The 20,778-nt window shown below is 41.6% G+C and overlaps 1 long non-coding RNA gene across 1 annotated transcript in view; it reads right to left on the reverse strand.

Moving 5' to 3' along the window:
- Window positions 1-3,316: 3,316 nt before the first annotated feature.
- LOC147656379 (uncharacterized) overlaps window positions 3,317-20,778 on the reverse strand; it is an 83,820-nt gene continuing 66,358 nt past the window's right edge. The window contains exon 3 of the long non-coding RNA XR_015294600.1: window positions 3,317-3,888. This is a non-coding gene — a long non-coding RNA (uncharacterized LOC147656379). The remainder of the gene's footprint in view (window positions 3,889-20,778) is intronic.

Here is a 20,778-nt window from a genome sequence, read left to right on the forward strand (position 1 = left end):
GTGTTCCTCTCTTCGAGGAAGGCTTCCTCTGAACGCGGCGAGCACCGCAGCAACCCTTTGCTTGGAGGAGGACTTTTGACGCCCTGCGACACGCTCGAATACCGTTCGACAAGAGGATTCGGGAGGCGACGAAGTTTTTTTCCCCCCGCTTCTTCCGCCGCTCCCGCTCTTTCCTTCGCTCGTTTCCACTCTCTTTGCCCTCGTTTCATCTCTCCTGCGTAGGTTTGTATTTTTTCTTTCTTTCTTTCTTTCTTTCTTTCTCTTTATTTATCTTTTTTCTTTTTTTTTTTCTCGGTTCGCGACGAGGAGAAGATACGTGGCCGCGCAAGTAGAGAAAGTTGGTGGATGAAGTTTGGCGAACGAGTGGTGGGATGTTGAGGAGGAGAAGTGGTCTAGATAGAGTTACGTTTGATGCTTGGGTACGTAGTTGGTGTTAATTCGAAGTTGGGATATTGTATATGATTGAATTGTAATTTTGTAAACGTTTTGTAAATTAAGAAAAATAAAAATTAGTTGATTTCAATGTACGTGTTAATTTATTTTGTATGTAGTATAGTGATTTGAAATATAACGCTTACCTTTGAGAGGATTAAAAAATGTTTTAGATAAAAGTTGAATGATTTCGAATAAAGTATATCTTGAAATTATTAATTTTAATATTAATATTATTAATATTATTTATAATAATATATTATTAATAATATATATTATTAATAATATATATAACAATATTATTAATAATATTAATATTATTAAGAACGGATAAAGAAAATAGGAACATAAATTTTATTTTTTTAAATCGTAATCTATACTTTCTGATATATTGGAAGATGTAACATGTCATTTCCTAGAAAAAAAACTACTAGGCCACTTATAGAAAAAAACATTAGTTTATAAGATAATTAAAAATAATTAAATATCTTTTAAACTAAGGATTTTTAGCAATAAGTGATTAGTAGTTTTATTTAAGAAATATTAAATTGTATCAATTCCAGAATAAAAAATATATAGTTTTAGTCAAAAAAATTATGTCAAACTATATATGACAGTTACACTTCCAATCGCAAAAAAATTAATGATATCCAAATATCACATCTTTAGAAATCATTCAACATTTATCTATAATATTTTTTAATAATAATAAAAAAACCGAGATATTCCTCCAATCCCTCTATTCCGAAAATTAATAGATATAAGGGAAAATTAAAAAAACGGAAAAAGGTAAGTATATCTAATTCTACGGAAACTGATAAAAAAAAACTGAAAAAAAAATAATATGACAAAAAATAGAAGCTGTAAAAAGATAAGTACAAAAATGTAAGTATGTAAGGTAAGTATATATCATATTTTAAATTACATTTTAATAAAAAGTTGAAATTTTTGGCAGAAATTGACAAACTAACATTTTTAGTAAAAATTTCGCGTGCCACCTCCTTTCGAATTATATTCTCCTAATAAAAAGTCGGAATTTTTGGCAAAAATTTTTAGCCTCAGTCTTTCGGGAAAAATTTCGCGTGCCACCTCCTTATGGAATTATATTCTCCTAATGAAAAGTCGGAATTTTTGGCAAAAATTTTTAGCCTCAGTCTTTCGGGAAAAATTTCGCGTGCCACCTCCTATGGAATTATATTCTCCTAATGAAAAGTCGGAATTTTTGGCAAAAATTTTTAGCCTCAGTCTTTCGGGAAAAATTTCGCGTGCCACCTCCTATGGAATTATATTCTCCTAATGAAAAGTCGGAATTTTTGGCAAAAATTTTTAGCCTCAGTCTTTCGGGAAAAATTTCGCGTGCCACCTCCTATGGAATTATATTCTCCTAATGAAAAGTCGGAATTTTTGGCAAAAATTTTTAGCCTCAGTCTTTCGGGAAAAATTTCGCGTGCCACCTCCTGTGGAATTATATTCTCCTAATGAAAAGTCGGAATTTTTGGCAAAAATTTTTAGCCTCAGTCTTTCGGGAAAAATTTCGCGTGCCACCTCCTGTGGAATTATATTCTCCTAATGAAAAGTCGGAATTTTTGGCAAAAATTTTTAGCCTCAGTCTTTCGGGAAAAATTTCGCGTGCCACCTCCTGTGGAATTATATTCTCCTAATGAAAAGTCGGAATTTTTGGCAAAAATTTTTAGCCTCAGTCTTTCGGGAAAAATTTCGCGTGCCACCTCCTTTCGAATTATATTCTCCTAATGAAAAGTCGGAATTTTTGGCAAAAATTTTTAGCCTCAGTCTTTCGGGAAAAATTTCGCGTGCCACCTCCTGTGGAATTATATTCTCCTAATGAAAAGTCGGAATTTTTGGCAAAAATTTTTAGCCTCAGTCTTTCGGGAAAAATTTCGCGTGCCACCTCCTGTGGAATTATATTCTCCTAATGAAAAGTCGGAATTTTTGGCAAAAATTTTTAGCCTCAGTCTTTCGGGAAAAATTTCGCGTGCCACCTCCTGTGGAATTATATTCTCCTAATGAAAAGTCGGAATTTTTGGCAAAAATTTTTAGCCTCAGTCTTTCGGGAAAAATTTCGCGTGCCACCTCCTGTGGAATTATATTCTCCTAATGAAAAGTCGGAATTTTTGGCAAAAATTTTTAGCCTCAGACTTTCGGGAAAAATTTTGCGTGCCACCTCCTGTGGAATTATATTCTCCTAATGAAAAGTCGGAATTTTTGGCAAAAATTTTTAGCCTCAGTCTTTCGGGAAAAATTTCGCGTGCCACCTCTTATGGAATTATATTCTCCTAATGAAAAGTCGAAATTTTGTATGAATAAAATTTTTGTCCAAATTGCCGATTTTGTAACAGGAGAATATAAGTTGAAAAGAGGTATCACTTTGAAATCTATAATTTACTTACCTCTTTTATTCTTACCTTTTTTTATACTTACGTTTTTAAGATTTTTTCTTAAGAAGCAGATATTTCTTTGATCATTTTATTTAATTTTATATAGTTAAAGTATATACTTACCTATACATACCTTTTTTATTGTTTTTACTCTTTTTAAGCTGCATCTTTTAGAACTACTCGAACTTACGATATATGAGATCAGAGAAGTATGCGTATGTAAAATATATGTAAGGATATTTAAACATGTTAAATAAAATAAACATTATTTTGTAATAATAATTTTATTTTTGAAAATTGGTGATTGTACAATTTACAAAATATATAAAATACATAGAAATATAAACGTATTCATGAAATACAAATAGAAAAATAAATTAAAACATAATATATATATATATATATATATATATATAATATATATATATTTTATGTTTTAATTTTATACATATATATATGTATGTGTATAAGTTTAAGTATTTATTTGTGTATATCTTTTCTTATAAATATTCGTATCAATATATAATATTTTTACTTAAACTTATGCACAATCTAATAATAAAACTAATTCTTAACCTAAGTTTAATCCCTCTTTTTTATTCTTCTTTTCTTCATCCACTATTCAATCATCCCAATTATTCGAAACCTCAAGAATAACTATCGAGTTACACAACTAATAAACGTTACTGGCTTGAACAATTTCCAAGAGTTCGTCGTCGTCGAGCCTCTCTTCTGAGGATGCGAAACCATCCGTGGTCTCCGCGTTACTTCTACCGAGTCACCGAAAGCTCTCTTTGCCGCACTTTCGACGCCCCGCATCACGCTCGGATACCATTCGACAAGGGGTGCCGCTCTTCGCGGCCAATAATTCAAACTTCAAGGCGCGGGCGTGAAGATCGGTCTAAAGGAATATCAAAAGCTGGTGTGGCGCGCTTCCCGTTTCCCCTTCGCGTCTTCCGTTCCTCCTTCCATCTCAAAGAGGTCGTTCTTCGTCCTTTAGGGGAAGCCGGACGAGCAAGGAACAATATTCCATGGAACTTGTCGTCACGAAAAACGGTTCCTGTACAGAAATAATTTATTTTAAATTTTTTTAAGAGAAATAAATGGATCCATGAAAGTTAATTGAATACCAAAAATGGAATTTTTCTTTAGACACTTAATGGACAAAATATTTCCAAAGTTCGACGATGTATGCAGATATTATAAATATCCATGTCTTTTTAAAATGCGAATAAATAGATTGTACATTTAATTTGTTTACATTCCAATATTCCCCATAAAACACGAAACGAAATCCAACGAAATACAAATCGTCCGATCAATCCTCTTTACTCATCTCTTAAAATTTACTCTTAAAAATTTGTACTACAACATATTTTGTATAAAAAAAAGAGAAGAAAAGAAATCCTCTCCCCTGACTCTTGGAAGAGTAACGCACGGTAACCGCGAAAAAGCTTGCATCTAGTTGGAAACGAAGGGAGAAGAAAGCGAAGAAGAAGGGGACGGAGAAGGAAAGAGGGAGGAAGAGGGGTGGAAGGAGCTTCCTGCACGGGAAGCTGGCGCGGGTGACAAACAACTGCACGGATTCCACGGATCCACGCGGCGCGCAAAGTCCGCGCTAATTAGCGGTTCACGAGCGTGCCGAAAAAGAGGCGAGGCGCGACGAACGCCTGTGCGGACAGAGGAGGTCGAAGGAGGAGGGAAAGAAAGGAATGGAAAGTAAAAACCGAGCGAGAGGAGGAGCGCGTCTGGTGCGCGCGTAGACGTGGGAGGAGGCGAGGGGGGAGGATCGCGGCCCATTTGAATATATCGGCGGGGGACAGTGAGCGATGTTGCACCTGCCTCCTCGAGTCAGCGTAATAGCTGCGAGATGTCACGCCACGGTACATGTGCGAGCGAAATTCGTGCACGCCTTCCTCCTCTTTTTCTTCGCCTTGGCTCGGCGTCGCGTCGCGAGCCGGATGGACGATTAGTTGGATGAGTTGCGTCGCGACTTAGGGCGGGTGGACGAGTATGGGGATGTCTTCCTCGCTGTCTCTCGAATGATTTGTGCCTTCGTTTCCACGTGGAGGGAAGGGGATTTCGAATTCGCAAATTATTACGCTCGAGATCGGGGCTGGCGTTTGATCGAACACGCGCGTCACGTTAGAGAGATTGGTGAGAGATGATGAGGTGGGGATTGAGACGTTGCAGGTTTCGAAGAGGAGAGGAATTTTGAAGGTTGAAATTGAAACTGAGGTTAAAGATTTCGAATAAAGTTAGTTTTTAAGTAATCGCTTAAAAAGTATTAAAATGTTCGAGTATTTATTACAATTAATCCGTTTTTTGTGTAACGTTTGCATCACAATTATTTCCGATTATTATTGTGTTTCGAACAATGAAATATCGAGGTAAATTTATTTATAACCGTTAAATTTTTCCCATCACTGATTTATTAGAAGTAGCCTTTGAAAAGATCGAAAGGTAGTCTTCTTGTTAAAGGTTTAAGCCACTTTCTAATTTTTAAAAGTTACTTTCGATGATACGATGTTTGATTTATTACTTCGAAAGTTTAGTAACTATAAGACTATATTTTTCCAACTTTCTTGACAACAATTATTGAAATTCTTTCGATAATTGGCTAATACTAGCTTTGTTCTGTATGCGAAGAATTTGCTTGTCCATCCATGTCCACCATTCACGATTATTCCATTCCCTCTCTATCAAATCCACTCTTTTCTTTCCGGACGAACGTTACTAGAAAATAAATTTGCTTTGAAGTACAAACAGGTAATCGAACAAGGTTTAATCGTCAATTACTTGACAAGATGCGGATAAAAGATACTCTCTCTAAAAAAAAAATAACTCTCGTCTTCCATCCATCGACGGAACTCCACTCTTTCGAAAAAAATACGAACCAACACCAAAACACTCTTGGACGCTTGCTAAACTTTCGCCTAGAACGAGCAAAAATCATTATTCCATCGAGAGAAAAAAAGGGAGAGAAGAAAAAAAAATTTCACTATCCTACCCCCATCGACACACCACGATCACGTTAATTTAATTGTTTTGCGCAAAGCCCCGTCGAAAGAGGGAGCCCCCTCTGAGTGCACCACTGTTCAAACGATATCTTATCGAGCCGCTTTGTACCGGTTTAATTAACGATTAATAATATTCGCCGGACGTTACGTAAATACGGCGTTTTACGAGTGCTCGCTGGTCCTCGGCGATAAGCGCGGGGCAATAGAAACGTATGAAAATCGAAATGGTTCCGTGGAGAAAAACCGGTCGGTGGATACCGAGATATCGTAACGGGGATTATAACAGGAACGCAAGAAAGCGGGGCGGTCGGTTCTCGTTCGTTTCTCCTTTATCACGGTGCCGGGATTCGGCACGCCTCTGCCAGTCAAATTAACGTGTTAATTGCGGCAAAGGGAGAAAATGGAGTGGTAACACAACGCGCTACGACATTCCGCTTCGGGATTGTTTACTTATAAATTATATTGTACGAGAGTCGAGTAATATATATATATATATATGTATGTTCGCTCTCCTAGGATAGAAATTTTCGAATATCGTTTGTTCGTCATTTGAAAGAATATTTATCACTCGAAAGTTCTAATTTGTTGCATTTTCAATTTTGCTATGTGTGCTATTTCGTTCAGAAAAATAAATATCGAGTAACAAAGTAGAAAAGGGTGTTACAAATGTTAAACAATATATATCCATGTAATAGAAAGAAATTCGGATCAAATGGTAAATTACACGTGTAATTTAGAAAGCTTAAAATAACGGGATATTGTTAAGTATATGGTGTACCGTTGCCTTTCCGATCCGGGACCAGGGAAGATGGATGCATAGGACGCGATCGAGCGCCACCAACGCCGCGGCCATTTATCTCTAACGAGGCGGCTTATTAGCTAATTAATTGAAACGCATTATATTGGCCCGACTGTCGCCGGCAAGGCGAGACCGTTCTTTTCTTTCGTTCACGCGTGACCAAGACAACGGTGACCTCCCGATAATTCAGCCGACGTAACCGTTCAAATATTCCATCTCGTTCCGCGATATAATCCCGTCGGGGGATCGTGGGCGACGTCGAGGAATGGCGGACGCCTGTTTTCTTCGCCGATGATTGATGGGTGGTAAAGTAAGTTGAGAAATAAACGGCCTTTTAAGCAACTCGTGCCACTCTTTTTCAAGGGGATGATTCTCTTGTCTTTCTCTTCTTTTTTTATTAATTGTAAATATTTTCTCCCCCCTCGCACTATTTTTTTGAACATCATCCTTCTCTCGCGTGAAGGAAGAACGGAAATTTATACTATGCAATTCCCCTAAGATTCTTCTCTCGAGTAAAATTGAAGAAATTGAAAATTTACTACTATACTCTTTCTATCATACTTACTTCTTCCTCCGATATCGAGGAATAAATAAATAATTGTAAAAAGTATTCGACGATGTTCGACCACGTTTGAAAAACAATTCTTCGGCCTACTTCGAATAACCAGCACCGAATCTCCAAATTGTATTGCAAATTTTCACAGCTACAATTATTCCATTCGGATCCAATCAAACAAACATCCCCAACCGAGAGCCATCAGAATCATCGATCGAACCGAGCCGAGTTCCCTCTCTCACACAACCACCTGTACCCTCGCATATCGAACAATCTAAGCAACCAACGATACTCATCGACCAATCCCCCCCTCTCCTCCCTAAGTGAGCCTAAATGCACGGCCACCTGCGAGTCCTGTCCTTCGATCGACACAGGGGGTACAACGCCGGTTGTTGGACGTTTCAAAGAGGGTGGACGAATCGAGAGAGAGCAAAAGGAAAGAGAGAGAGAGAGAAGGAGAGCGGAATGTAAATTAATTGATAGCCAATCTCGTCCGCGACTCATAGCCTGTTAATTGGCAGCTTATAGATGAGCGGAGGCTCGTTAGCGACGCGGGCGCACGCGGATCGTGTGCGTGCGCGGCCGCACGTGGTGTGTTTTCGGATGCGTGTTATTTCAGGCGGACGGGGTACACGGATCGACAAAGCGGGGATAACAACGATGACACAGGTGCAACTACCGGGTGTCACGCGTCGCGTACACACGAGCTGCGCCCGATTCTCGATGACAGTTCGGTGAACCGTGACCGCTTTAATGACATAATCCCACCCGCCATCCTCCCTCCCTCGCCTCGTGGCCCCCTTTTCCACTTTGCCAGGGATCCCTCGTGATTGAGAGATCGTTGATCAGGTTGTTTTCTCGTTTCTCTTCTTCTTCTTCTTCTTCTTCTTCTTTGATCCTCGAACCGTTCGTTTCATGAATTTTGAGGAAATTGAGGAGACAGGTTGACGAAGTAACAGTTTCAAAAGTCGTTATTATTATTTTCTTTTTTTCCAGAGAGGAGGATCATCGTGCTCGAGCGATAAAGTGAGAATGAAAATTGGCGGCTCGATGCTGCGTACGCTCTACTTTTTTTCGAGTCCTTGTTTATATTTAGACGAAGTTTAAATAATGAAGTGCACGTACGTAGCGAGGATAATTTGTATCTCAAGTACCATCGAGCCTATAATATTCTGCGCTATTTCACCGATATTCTATCACTTCGAGTATTAACAAGTATCGTCTGCGTTACACGGAACCGTGTCGAGAGTTGTTTACCACGAGACACGAGCACTTTGATTATTTGGTAATTATACGCATTTTAGGACAAATCTGAATGATACAATCGATACAACCGTTCAACCGCGAATACCTTTACAATTATCGTAACGAAGCTACACTTTGTTATTCACTTCGAATTCCTTCGATCGGAATAAATAAATAAAATACACCACGAATAATAATAATTTAATCGTGTCCAAATAGTGATCCGAAATGCGATTCGTTCGAACGAGCGAAAGTAAATTTTCAATTCAACCAATGAATCTCCTCCTCTGTCAAAGATGAGAAAAAATCCTTATGATACGAATCCTAGACAAAGAGGTGTCCGAGAAACAGAGAAAAATAGAGAAAAAAAAATACGTTTTTCTCCGTTTCAAAATAGCCTCGAAAATTAGAAAGAACAACGCAGCCGCGTCGATATCTCGTCATGCGTTGTTCTCCCCCCCCCCCACCCCCCTACCCCCAAAAAAACATCTACTGCGGTTCACCGGGGGTCACGAATGCCTATCGGGAATGTTTAATTTAAGAAAACGAAGCGTGTTCGGCTCGGCCGTAGGCTCGCGGAATCGGAGTGCAAATCCAATTGCTTTCTCGCTCGTTCCCCGGCTATCTTCTTCGTGTTCCGGCAATAAATTCAACGGAATGGTAAACACAACAGACCGGCGAGTGCATCGAAACCCGAAACCCTAAATCACGGCGTAGATCTGCAACCAAAAAAGAAAGAAAAAGGAAAAGAAGAGGAAAAAAAGAAAGAAAGAGAGAGAGAGAGAGAGAGAAAGAAAAAGAGAGGAAAAGAGGGAAGAAGGAAATGGTTGGAGAAGCGGCGAAGGATTCTGCGAAGAGAGAGAGAGAGGAGGCTCGTGATCGTCTCGGGAGAGTGTTTGGCTAAATAAACAAATACAGATTAGTTCCACGGGACCGTGGAGGACGTAAATCATCGCGAAACTCGTTACACACGTTGCATACATATGCAAACGGGTCAGCCGCTCGATTTGTTGTCCGAGGAACCGACCGCATGGAAGATCCTTGAAAATCGAACAAAACCCACGGAATTATTGCCTTAACCCGGCTCGCGCGTTTATTGTTTCGTTCTGAACTGACAGCCGTTTTAACCCATTCTCCCTCGCCCCCCTCCCTCCGTTTTAACACTCTCCCCTTTGCCCTCGTTTCTTTTCCATCCTCAGCACGCGACGATTGTTTGCGGTTCGAGCTCGGTATTGCGGTAAACGAACGTAGATTCTCGTGTCTTCGAGGCACGACGTTTCATGACGTTTTATTTACCGGTAATAAATTGTTGTTTGAATAACAGATTTTCCTTGTTTTATTAAAATTTTAAAAGAATATAATCGTTACGTCTATTTGATAGTACGATATACCCTCTAGTCGCTATATTTTTATTTATCTATATATAAGAAAAACATTATATACTTATTTTATCATAAATAATCAATAAATACGATTTGAGAATGATCTGCCTTTCTTTGCTTTCACCTTGCCATTAACTATCCTCGATATCAATATTATACTTCTTAACTTCCTCTCTCACTTCCTAATCTGGTCAATCCCTTTCTCATGTACAACAAACGATAAAAATCGAAAGTTACAAAAAAATTGGTCTATCATCAATGAAACATTCTCTTTAACTTCGTCTCCCATCCCCTAACCTGTTCAATCTCTTCGCCTTCACGTACAACAAACGAAAAAAGTACAAAGAAATCGGTCTAACGAAACCGAATTCAGCTTGTCACTAATTACCTTTAATTAACTTTACTTCTTGACTTTCGTTCCCATTCCCAAATCGAAAGCTACAAAAAAATCGATCTATCGTCGAACGAAACGTCAATGAAACATTCTTCGTAACTTCATCTCCCATCCCCTAACCTGTTCAATCTTTTGGACGCCTTTCCATGTATAACAAAAATCGAAAGCTACAAAGAAATCGGTCTGTCATCGAACGAAACGTCGATGAAACTAAATTCAGCTTGTCACTAATTTACCTTTAACTTCACTTCTTGACTTCGTCTTCCATTCCCTAACCTGTTCAACCCCTTCGACGTTTTTCCACCTACAACAAATGGGAAAAATCGAAAGAAATCGGTCTGAAAATCCTCAATGAAGTATTCTCCTTAACTTCGTCTCCAATCCCCTAACCTGTTCAACCCTCTCGACGCTTTCCCGCCCGAAAACTGCTATGCGCCGGATGATCGGTCGAACGAAACGTCGGCGGGGCCGAATCTGGGCCGGTGCTCCCGTTCCAGGAAGCGGGCCGGATCATTAATTCTCGAGGTACATTAATTTCCCGTAAGCACGAGCAACGGCAGCGTCGTAGGCGATGCCTGGTGGCCACATGGCAGCGGCAGTTGGTTGCTCATTAGCTCGTCACCGGACCTTCGCACTTCGCTCTCAGAGACGCGGTCGCGCCTACATCCGAAATCCGACGATGGCCCCGAAAACGCGACGTGCCCCGCTCCATTCAGGAGGAAGTTACAGGAATACCCGCGTTCTGGGGACCACCCAGTTCGATACTCGGCTTCGCTCGATCGTGTCGGTTGCCCGATAATCAGGCCACAAGGGGGCGGATAGAGTGTCTCTCGTGATTTAGGACGAGATTCAATTTTACCATCGTGCAAATACTATCTTCTTTTTTATTCTCTTTATTTTTGTTGAAAAAATTGATCCATCGTGTATATCGCGCGGATGAATAAACGAATTAATACCGAAGTAAATTAATTTTCTCGATTTTCAAGATGGTGTATCGAAATTAATAGCGTTGTTTTTTCAACAGACCTGTCAAAAAATTCGGAATTTTCCTTCTCTAATATAATATGATCTGATGATACGTTTTGATTGAACACTTGAAAAAAAAAAAAGTATACTTAAGGAAAGAATAACAGCTAAATGTAAATATCAATACATTTCCTATCAATACATCCAAAATGAATCGATGTTCAGTGGTTTCATAATCCACTACACGAGAACGGAATCGGAGCGCAGCCTGATCGAGGCGATGACGGGGAAGGCGTTTCGATCGAATTCCTTTACGAAATTTGCGAGATCCGTGGCGAAAAGTCGGCGGTACCCCCGAGAAAGTTGGAAAAAAGTGGCGGGCCATTTCTGCACACCCACTCGTCGCGAAGCGTGGGCCCCGAGACAATCGCCACCTACGAGGCCCATTCTCTCGCCGTGGGCCCGCATACGCGAGAGATCGAAGATTTACGGTTTTCCTGAGTTATGGCCAATTAATTAAACCGAGACGAAGAGGAATCGGCCGACTCGCGCCGTAATGATCCCCAAACACGGCCTCCACGCCGCTCTCGATCATGGAGGGAACGTCTTTTCGCGATCTAGCGGCGATTTCACTCGTCTACGGAGGGATCGAAATTGAAAGATTCGAAATGATTGATCATTCCCTTCAAACATTCAATCTTTTAAATCTACCGATCCAACGATATCGTCGTTTCTCGCGTATTTTTCTGTCAAAATAAAGCCCATAATTCGCATCATTACACGATTCTCCAAAACTCGCGTCTCCCTTAATAAAATCAAGCTCAGCGTTTGTTAAGCGCCCTTTGAAAACGAACCAACCCGGAATCGAGGGAGCCCGGTCGAATCGAATGCTTGGGTTGCGTGTGGTCCCCGTCTCTTTCTTGCAAATTTCTCTCCGTAGGAGAGTAGCGCCGGCTCGGTTACTGCCCGGCCACCATTCATATTCACCGGCCCGTGATCGATGATCTTCCGTCGCTTCCCGGCGACACAAAGCGCTATCGTACCCGATCTGCTCCTTATCATCCCTCGTGTGCTGCCCACACGAGCCCCTCGTGTCCGATCCATCGAGTGGGTGGAGGGATTCGGAGAGAGAAAAAGAATTCGACGATGCTTGTAATTGGACAGGATGCTCGCGGGTATAAAAATAAAATGTTTTTTCTTCGATTCTATGTAATTCTAACGAAACGAGTTTTAAGATCGTTATTAGCTGGGGGCCACAACTATATCCTGTCTGAACGCGGGAATGATTATTATCAACATCATGATTACAAAATGAATTCTCCTGTTGAAACTTACATCGATGATAATTGCCTGTCCACTTGAAATTATCCACTCAATTTTATCAGAACCTTCCCAAAAACCAACATACTCGGAACAGGAAGTCAATAAATAACGATCTCTTCGAAACCTGTATAACCTCCACAAACCGAAACAAATTGCAAATAAAAAGAGAAGAAAAAAAAAGAAGACACCGCGAAACTATTCGATCCCAGGTGTGTCGAGTATAACGCGAGGAATAAATCGGCGGGTACCCGAACAAAGTTTCAGAGGAGGCGCGAGCCTCGTCGATGACCGGCCGATCTCACACAGGGAGGGCCACGCCACGGGGTTCTCGCTACCCGCCAACTTTACAAACCTCTTTACAGATCGTTACTCGTCCGATCGGGACCACGCATAAATCGGTGGCCCGGAATAGGATACGAGGCGATATATTGCGAACCTGGCCGGAAAACTTATTCCGATCGGCTTAGCCGGGGGTCAAGGGTTGCCGTAAAATCGGCACTGGAACACCTGCTGGGCCCTCCTCGATCGGTCACCTTGCCCTTTGATGCCCCTCATGTTTCTAGGATTCCTTCTAAAATTTCGAGTCACCGATGAGTTTCGAGCTGTTTTAAGAATTTTTCACGGAAATTTCGTGGAATGATTTTTAAACCGTGTTGCGATTTAGATCTTAAAGAAAGTTAAAGAATGAAGAAAGAAAGAAAATTCTTTCTTAGCAGTGAGTGTAACAATAGCAAGAAAGGGAAAGAGGAGGAGTTGATTAACTTTTAAAATGATACTTTTTTCCATGCCTGCGATTAAAAGCAACGATAAATCTTCTGTTGCGGATAAACGAGTTACATCTTCGTCCAAAGGAAGATCGCCATACTCGGTTTTACACCGTACCAATCATAACGGAGGAAAGAAAAAGACGAGGAAGAAAGGTGTACACCTAGAGTGGAAACGAAAGGATGTAATGGGCCGTCCGTTTTGCATTAGAATAAATATTTCATCGCAGGAAATCATTAGAACCCGGACGCGGAGGGATCGATGTCGTGTCGGTTCACTTGATGCCCGGCGGACGTGGTGGCTGTAGGGCTGGTCGGCAGCGAATGGATCGTAAAAGTGAAACGTAAAAAAAACGAAGAAACGCCCACCGTGCTCGGCTTGCGCCGAGCAACGTTTCTTGCGACCATTATTCATAAAATGCTGGATATCTCCGCGCCGTTTATACTGCGTTTTCTTCCTACGTCCCCCTTTCTTTCGCCCCCTCCACCATCTTTCTCTATTTGCCTTTTTACACCACCGACCCACATTACTTTTTTACCGATCACGGATATTTCGTCTCATACCCTCTCACCATACGTTCATGCTTCGTGTGGTTCAGGATGTACGCGTCAGTGTATGTGTGTGTATTTGTTTCATCAAGAATATTGATGTATCCTTGAGATCAATGAGGATGGTTAAGGAGATTTTGATTTTCGACGATTTTTCTCGTTCGACGTGCTAATCTTCCAAGGAACGTTAAAATTAATCTTCAAAAAATACTACTCACCGACGGATAAATATTAAGAGATACACGGAGGAAAAATCCACAATAGATCAGAAGGAACTAAAACAGAGTGAAGTTGGAAGTTGTATATAAGAAAGCCCAGAAAGCTCCATTCGTCATTCTCGTAAGCCGACCTCGAGATCTCGTTTCGCAGCCAACATTAACACGAAACCCTGTGTTCCACCGCCTTTTTTCCCTCTGTCTCGTCTCCTCTGGTAACAATGAAAGTCGACGCCGATCGAGGAAAGGAAGGAGGAGAGGCGAGGAGGAGCACGTGTGCGATCGTTCCGCACGCTCTTAGGCCTTGCTTAGGGTTTCACAGAGTCGATGATTTTTGCGGTCGGCCTCAAAGGTCGCCGAAAAAGGGAGCCGGGATGAGCCCTGGCGCCACGTCGTTGCGTGGTTGACACGTGATCCGTCTGCCACGGGGTGTGAACCGCGCCAACTTGGAGCACACGAGTTCCACCCTGTCGACTCCTTCCTTCCTTCCTTCTTCGTATTCTCTCTATTCCTTCCATAGGTTAATGACGCGTGGGGGAAGGAAAGGCCTCGTTGCGGAATTCAAAAGCTATTTTCAAAAACGACTGCAGAACAACCCCGCGATCTGAACTTCCTTCCCTTCTGAAGGTTCACGCGATGTGTACGCGGTTATTTTTGGACTGGCTCGGTCCATATCATTCTGATTCGTGACAGAGCGATTTGACAATTCTGAAATTATAGCTATATTAATCGGTGCTTACGAAATTCTAACGCAATTTATTTTTTTTTATTAGCGTTTTAATATCTACTTCAAAATGTTCTTAGAGTAATCGCTATTTAGAGAAAATTGCTATAAACTCAACGCATTCTTCTGTATCAATATACTTTACTTTCGTTTTATTATTTTTCTGAATAAGAATCATACGATGGTACAACAATTACAAATACAACGATATCAATATTCGCTTGAACGTCTGTTTATAGAGATAAAAGACACTATGCAGATTTGTAACGCAACCAACCTGTAATAATAAATATAGAAATAAATAACGAATGGTCGAGTAAGGGAAGGAAGAGAGGAGGTGAATCGATACACCTCGGCTGGTAGGAAACGATTATCATCCCCTCGAAGGTTCGTTACTTCACCCCAGCATGCGAGAGAGAAGCATCGTGTAGCAAATCTCAGATTTGACGTGGTACTTTCCGTCGGACAATGAGGATCCCCCTAGCCATCACAATTGATCTTCTATCAACTGAACTCTATTCATCCTCTCGGATAATAATTCTCTTTCCGGCACATGATACTTCGGCCCAGGTGTATCCAACACGTGGGTCACGTTTATTTCGTGATAATTCATCGCGCGCATCTCGAGAAGGGAACACGACTCGGCTGTGAAATCGAGGCAATCGATTTCTAGGATTTATATTGCTTGGGGATTATATTTTCTGAATTATAATTAACGACATAATCGGTAACAATTTTGAAAGAATATTTCGATATTTCTTCGTAAAAGAATATTCTATATTCCTCCTTCGGGAAAACCTCGACAAATTCCAAAAGAAACATGGCTACGATTCTACAAAATAAAATCTTTGACGAGCAAAGTGTATCCAAATAAACCCGGAGAATCGCGAATGGAATGAATCAAACGGTGAAAAACCGCGTAAAAGAAAATAAAGTAAAAGAGAAGAAGAGAAAGAAAGGAGAGAAACATCACACGACTGACCATAAATCCCAAGTGTCACGTGGCGTTGAGTTGCGGGTCTCTGAAGGAGCCATTACTTTCGTGCCATCCCCGAGGAGCGGTCGTGTGTTCGGGGTGGGAAAAATGGCGCAATAAAATCGTCCCTCCGACGTGTACACGGCATCCGTGTACACATAAGAATCTCCTACGTGTGGGTGGTACGCTGTATACAACACGCGTACATACGTTTCTCTCTGGAAGGAGGCACGGTCGAAGGGGTGGCACGGAGCGAAGGAGGAAGCGAGAGAGCGAGCGAGCGAGCGAGAGCGAGAGAGAGAGAGAGAGAGAGAGAGAAGAATCGGAGGGTTGGGTCGAACCGAGTTTCGCGTAACGAAGGTAATTTCATTCTTCGTAAGGAAGGTTAGCCTGTATGGAAGCGAAGGGTGAGAACCGGGCGAGGGTAGAAGCGGGGTAGTAGAAATCTACACAGGAAAAAGGGGTGAGTGGATCTGAAGAGGCAGGGTGGCAGAGGGTGGAGAGGAGAAAGCGACAAGGCGAGAGAGGTATGGAAGAAGGGGGAGGAGGCGAGAGAGAGGGAGGCGGAGAAAAGAGGTTACTCGAAGGGGTGAGAGAAGGCGGAGGAGGAAGAGGAGGAGGTGGCGACGGCGGCGGCGGCCCCGGCTGTGTCGAGTTTCTACGGCTAAAAAGAGACTTTTCGGAATAACAAACTGCCGAGGGAAATGGGAAGGGAAAAGCCTTGCGGGGGAGGCGGGGGTGTAACAGGCGGCACAACTTGGGCGTCCACGATTCGCCCAAGGTTTTCTCTTCGTGGATGGTTGGCTGGGTTATCGGCCGTGCGAAAGAATGGATGTGCGCGTTATTATGTCCCAGCGGGACACCGAACTGGAGGATTTCAAAGCGTAGGGACTTGGCGAGGCCTCGGCTCCGTGAGAAACAAACGTGCGTGAATTAACGTTTTGGAGAAAAGAGAGAGAGAGAGAGAGAAAGGAAGAGGGAGATGACGAAGGGGTTGGAGGAGCTGGTATACTTGCGGAGGGTTGGACGCTCGTTGCGATTCTTTGGAGAAGTATTTTAAATATTGTTGCTGCTGGAATGATTCGCGAAAGATAGGGGAAAGAGGTTTAATTGTTTGTTAACGAAGAGATGGAGTATGGTTTCGATACGCTTGCGAATTGGGTTAGTGCGATAGAATGTGTAGATAGTTGAGGATTGATGAAGAATATAATACTCGAGAGGTAGAAAAGTGAATAATAAAAAGACAACAGCGAATACTTGTACGTTTGAAGATACGTATGCAAATAGTAGTACGAGTCAATCATTGAATATTGACACCACTTCTCGAGTATTCTTCCATTCATTTCTTTCCAATCGAAAAATTTGCAAACTTAAAAAATTACCTAATCCAAACCAGTCTTCAAACGTATATATCGTATAAATACGATATTTTATTGACATTCGCTGGAAATGATTTAGATCGAGTATTCGTATTCGTATTCTATAAATATTCACTTCGCACTTAAGCGAAGAAATAAAGGAACGAAACCAATATTACAGGAATACCAAACAAGTATTTCTGTCCCAAACGCAATTACTTTTCAATGGGGAGCTCGTCATTCGTTCGTTTTCGAATCGCGAGTGAAAAAAGCAGACATCCGACTTTGACATCTCCTATTGAGATATCTTTGCAATTCGTTTTCGAAATCTTGGAAAGGAATTAGCCACTGTTATTCACGAAATTTGTTTATCATAAATAGTGGAAACAAATTACAAATTGGATCTTTACTCTCGAGAGTACAAATTTGATATCAAGAGCAAAAGTAATTCTCTTGAGAGCAAATACTACCCTGGTTTACGATGGATTGTAACGTAGGCCGAATTTAGGGGAGGGATCGTACGTATTCCGTCATCCGTGACGATTTGCGCCTCGAATCGGTCGCAATTATTGCTCGATCATCGAACCGACAGCCGAGAGTAAACACGTTGACATTGGACAAAAACGATGAACTACGAGATGATGAACGATCTCGATGACTTTATCGATTTCTCTTTACCCGGGGAGCGGTAAAAAAAGCTGGGACTTTGAAGAAGCTGCAACATCAACAGAAAAAGATTCTCTCATTGTTATTCGACAATTTTCTTTCAACGATTCAAAGCTCCGAGCTTTGTCAGAGAATCAAAGATCAAATTCTCAAAGTTAATTGATCCGAGGATCTTTTTTTATTCCGAGGATTTAAATTCGATTGATCTTTTTTTAAATGAAAATAATTTCGATTTCCTATTCCTTTAATAAAAATCAAATATCGTTAAATTTGGAAAATCTACATAAATAAATAATTTATTTTCGAATTCGAATTGAGGTTAGAAAATTTCGCCCCGCTTGGCGAAACAATTCGGGAACAATTCTGGGATATGATCGGCGCGGTTTCCAGCGGCAACACAGTCTCCAAAGTGTTTGCACGATTCTCGAAGCAGCGGTGGAGCGAATCGTATGAGGGGTTGTTTATTCGATTGATCGCAACCGGGGGGCGGTGGCCAGTCAGCGGTAAACTAATGCGCGCCAGTGATGCTCGTTGCCCGCGCTAATTGATTGATTACGCGGCCAAATATTATGCTCATTTCCGTGACGGCTGGCTTGGCAAGCCGTGCAAACATTTCACTCGAAAGCGTAAATCGGTAGCGACTTTGTGCTGTGCCGCTTTGCAGCTTCCGGTGCAACCAAAAATCACTGTTTTTCGAATTGCTCGTTATTACTTCTCTCTCTCTCTCTCTCTCTCTCTCTATTCCCTTGCAGACGAGGCGTGCAAACACGGTTGCAAGCAAACAAATCGTACTCGTGCAAGTCGATAACGAACGTCCGTTCCACTTTGCGGAGATTCTTCATCGAGATTTTTTTAACACGGATAAAAAACGAAGGGGATGAACAATTTTGGACGAAGATTTTTTTTTTTTGCGTGTTTTTTACGTGATGTAAATTGACAAACCGTTTAATCCTCGCATCGGAAGAGGGAATATTTTCCATATTATTCGATTTCTGATTTTAACAATTTGCTGATTGTTGAACAAATTTTCAATACTTAAAACGAGTTATATAATTGTAAATACAAATGTATTAAAACAAGGGTTAGAATGTTGAAATAAATTTCTATTTTCCAACCCTTTCAAATCTAACGTTGCACTTTTTTTTAACCTATTACTTCAAGCGAGCGATAAAAGCAGATGTATCTTTATAGATATTTCGTAAAAAAAAAAAAAGAAAACCTTAAAAAACACTTCTTTCTTATTTCTTTCAGGAAAAGTGTTACCTATGATCATCGATCCTATCAATCGCTTTACGCCATCGTTGACTCGAAAACTTTTCACACAATTTCAAAAAAAAAAAAAGAAAATAAACGAAAAAAAAATTAAGAATCAAACCATCGATTCTCTCATCGTCACAAATTGTCCAAGCGCAATCCCTTCCTTTTCGACGAAAATCGAGAATCGACAGTCATCAAAACTCTCGTTCATATTCGTCGCACAGCCATTCTTTGTCGCCGGGGCAACTCCTTCGGCTCCGAGTCGAAAAAGCGGGGAATCCTCGAGAGGAAGATCTTGGGGGACAAGCGTTCCGTTCCTCGCGCAGATCGAAGTGGCTCTTCCGTGGCCAGGAGTCGCGGAGAGAATTGAAAATCCGCGCAATCGGTCACGAAGGAGAGGCGGTTGAAGAGGACGGCAGAGCTCCGATTTTATCCCCGGGCACCAGTCGTCATCGTCCTCGTCGTCGTCGTCGTCGTCGTTGTTCCACCCCAATTAGGGTGGAACTTTGCCGACGTTCGCCCTCTTTTCTCTTTTCACCCTCCCCTCTCTCTCTCTTCGCCACCCACGCGACCCTTGCTCGCGATCTCTCGATCCTCGTCCCTTCGAAGGGAGGGGGTTTCCTCTCTTTCCGTTCTCTGGCGACGGTGACGTCGACGCTCTCGATTTCACCCAAAGCCGACGCTAACGAGCACATGGAAGTCACGTGGAAATACGACGTGGACGTAGCCAGGAGGGAAAATGGAAAGGGGGATGGAAAGGGCTGCGTGAAAAAAGCCGTGACGGTCACGTGGATCTGACAGGTGAGAAACTTGTGTACACGTTTTCGGGATAATGGGGCTGCTTCCTGGATCGATTGAAAGACATTCTTTTTTCTTTCTTTCCTATTTTGAAGAAATTTTCGATTCTCGGGAAAAGTGGATTTTTAAGTTGAAGTTAAGAGGCTAACTTTGGCAAAAAATTATAAACGAAGTTAATTCACAAGAAAGAGAGAGAGAGAAAATTGTAGACGAAAGAAAAAAAAGTAACCGTTTAAAAATAAACGCTCCACCACCGGAAAAACAAATCCTTTCACACCGATTAACCGTGAAACCGGATTACACAATGGACGATAATTGACGAAGTCGAGGATCACGAGGCGCGACATACGGCGTGGTGAAATCACGCGGAGGGGGGAAAAAAAAAAAGAAAGAAAGAAAAAAAAAACACGGGGGGCGACAATTGATTGCGGTGCGCATAAATTCCCTTGATGTCTTCATATGGCGGCGATCAGGGAAGGGTTGGGGCGCGCGATAAATTGCCAGGGGTTGAATTCGAGATTCTACGAGTCGATACGGAAAAATAAACAAACCCTTTGTGTTCCTCCCCGATTTACCTCTTCCCGATGTGTTTGCCGATGGCTTTTCCAACGGGCGGACATATATCGTTCGTTAGAGAGACGTCAATTTTATGGAAAATTTTATTTCGAAATAGTATTTCGTAGAGGGAAAGGATAATTGCGAGAAAAAGATGAGACGCGGATAGACTTGTTGGGAAGAAACGGCACGGCCGGCGTTAACGAAGATGAATGATTTCTGAAAGTCCACCAGGCTTCCGGCCTGGCTGAGATTTCCCTGATTGAAGGATCGGTAATCGGTTCGTTAAGATCGTTAAGAATATTAAAGGAGTAGAGATTTGTATCTATAGGTGAATGGATATTACGCTTACTCTCTGCGAATGAAATTCAGATACAATCGAGTCTAGACTGTTCTCTCGCTC

Source organism: Apis florea, unplaced genomic scaffold (assembly GCF_048593485.1).
Source record: "Apis florea isolate Af1SG1 unplaced genomic scaffold, ASM4859348v1 contig_3793_pilon, whole genome shotgun sequence".
NCBI lineage: Eukaryota > Metazoa > Arthropoda > Insecta > Hymenoptera > Apidae > Apis > Apis florea.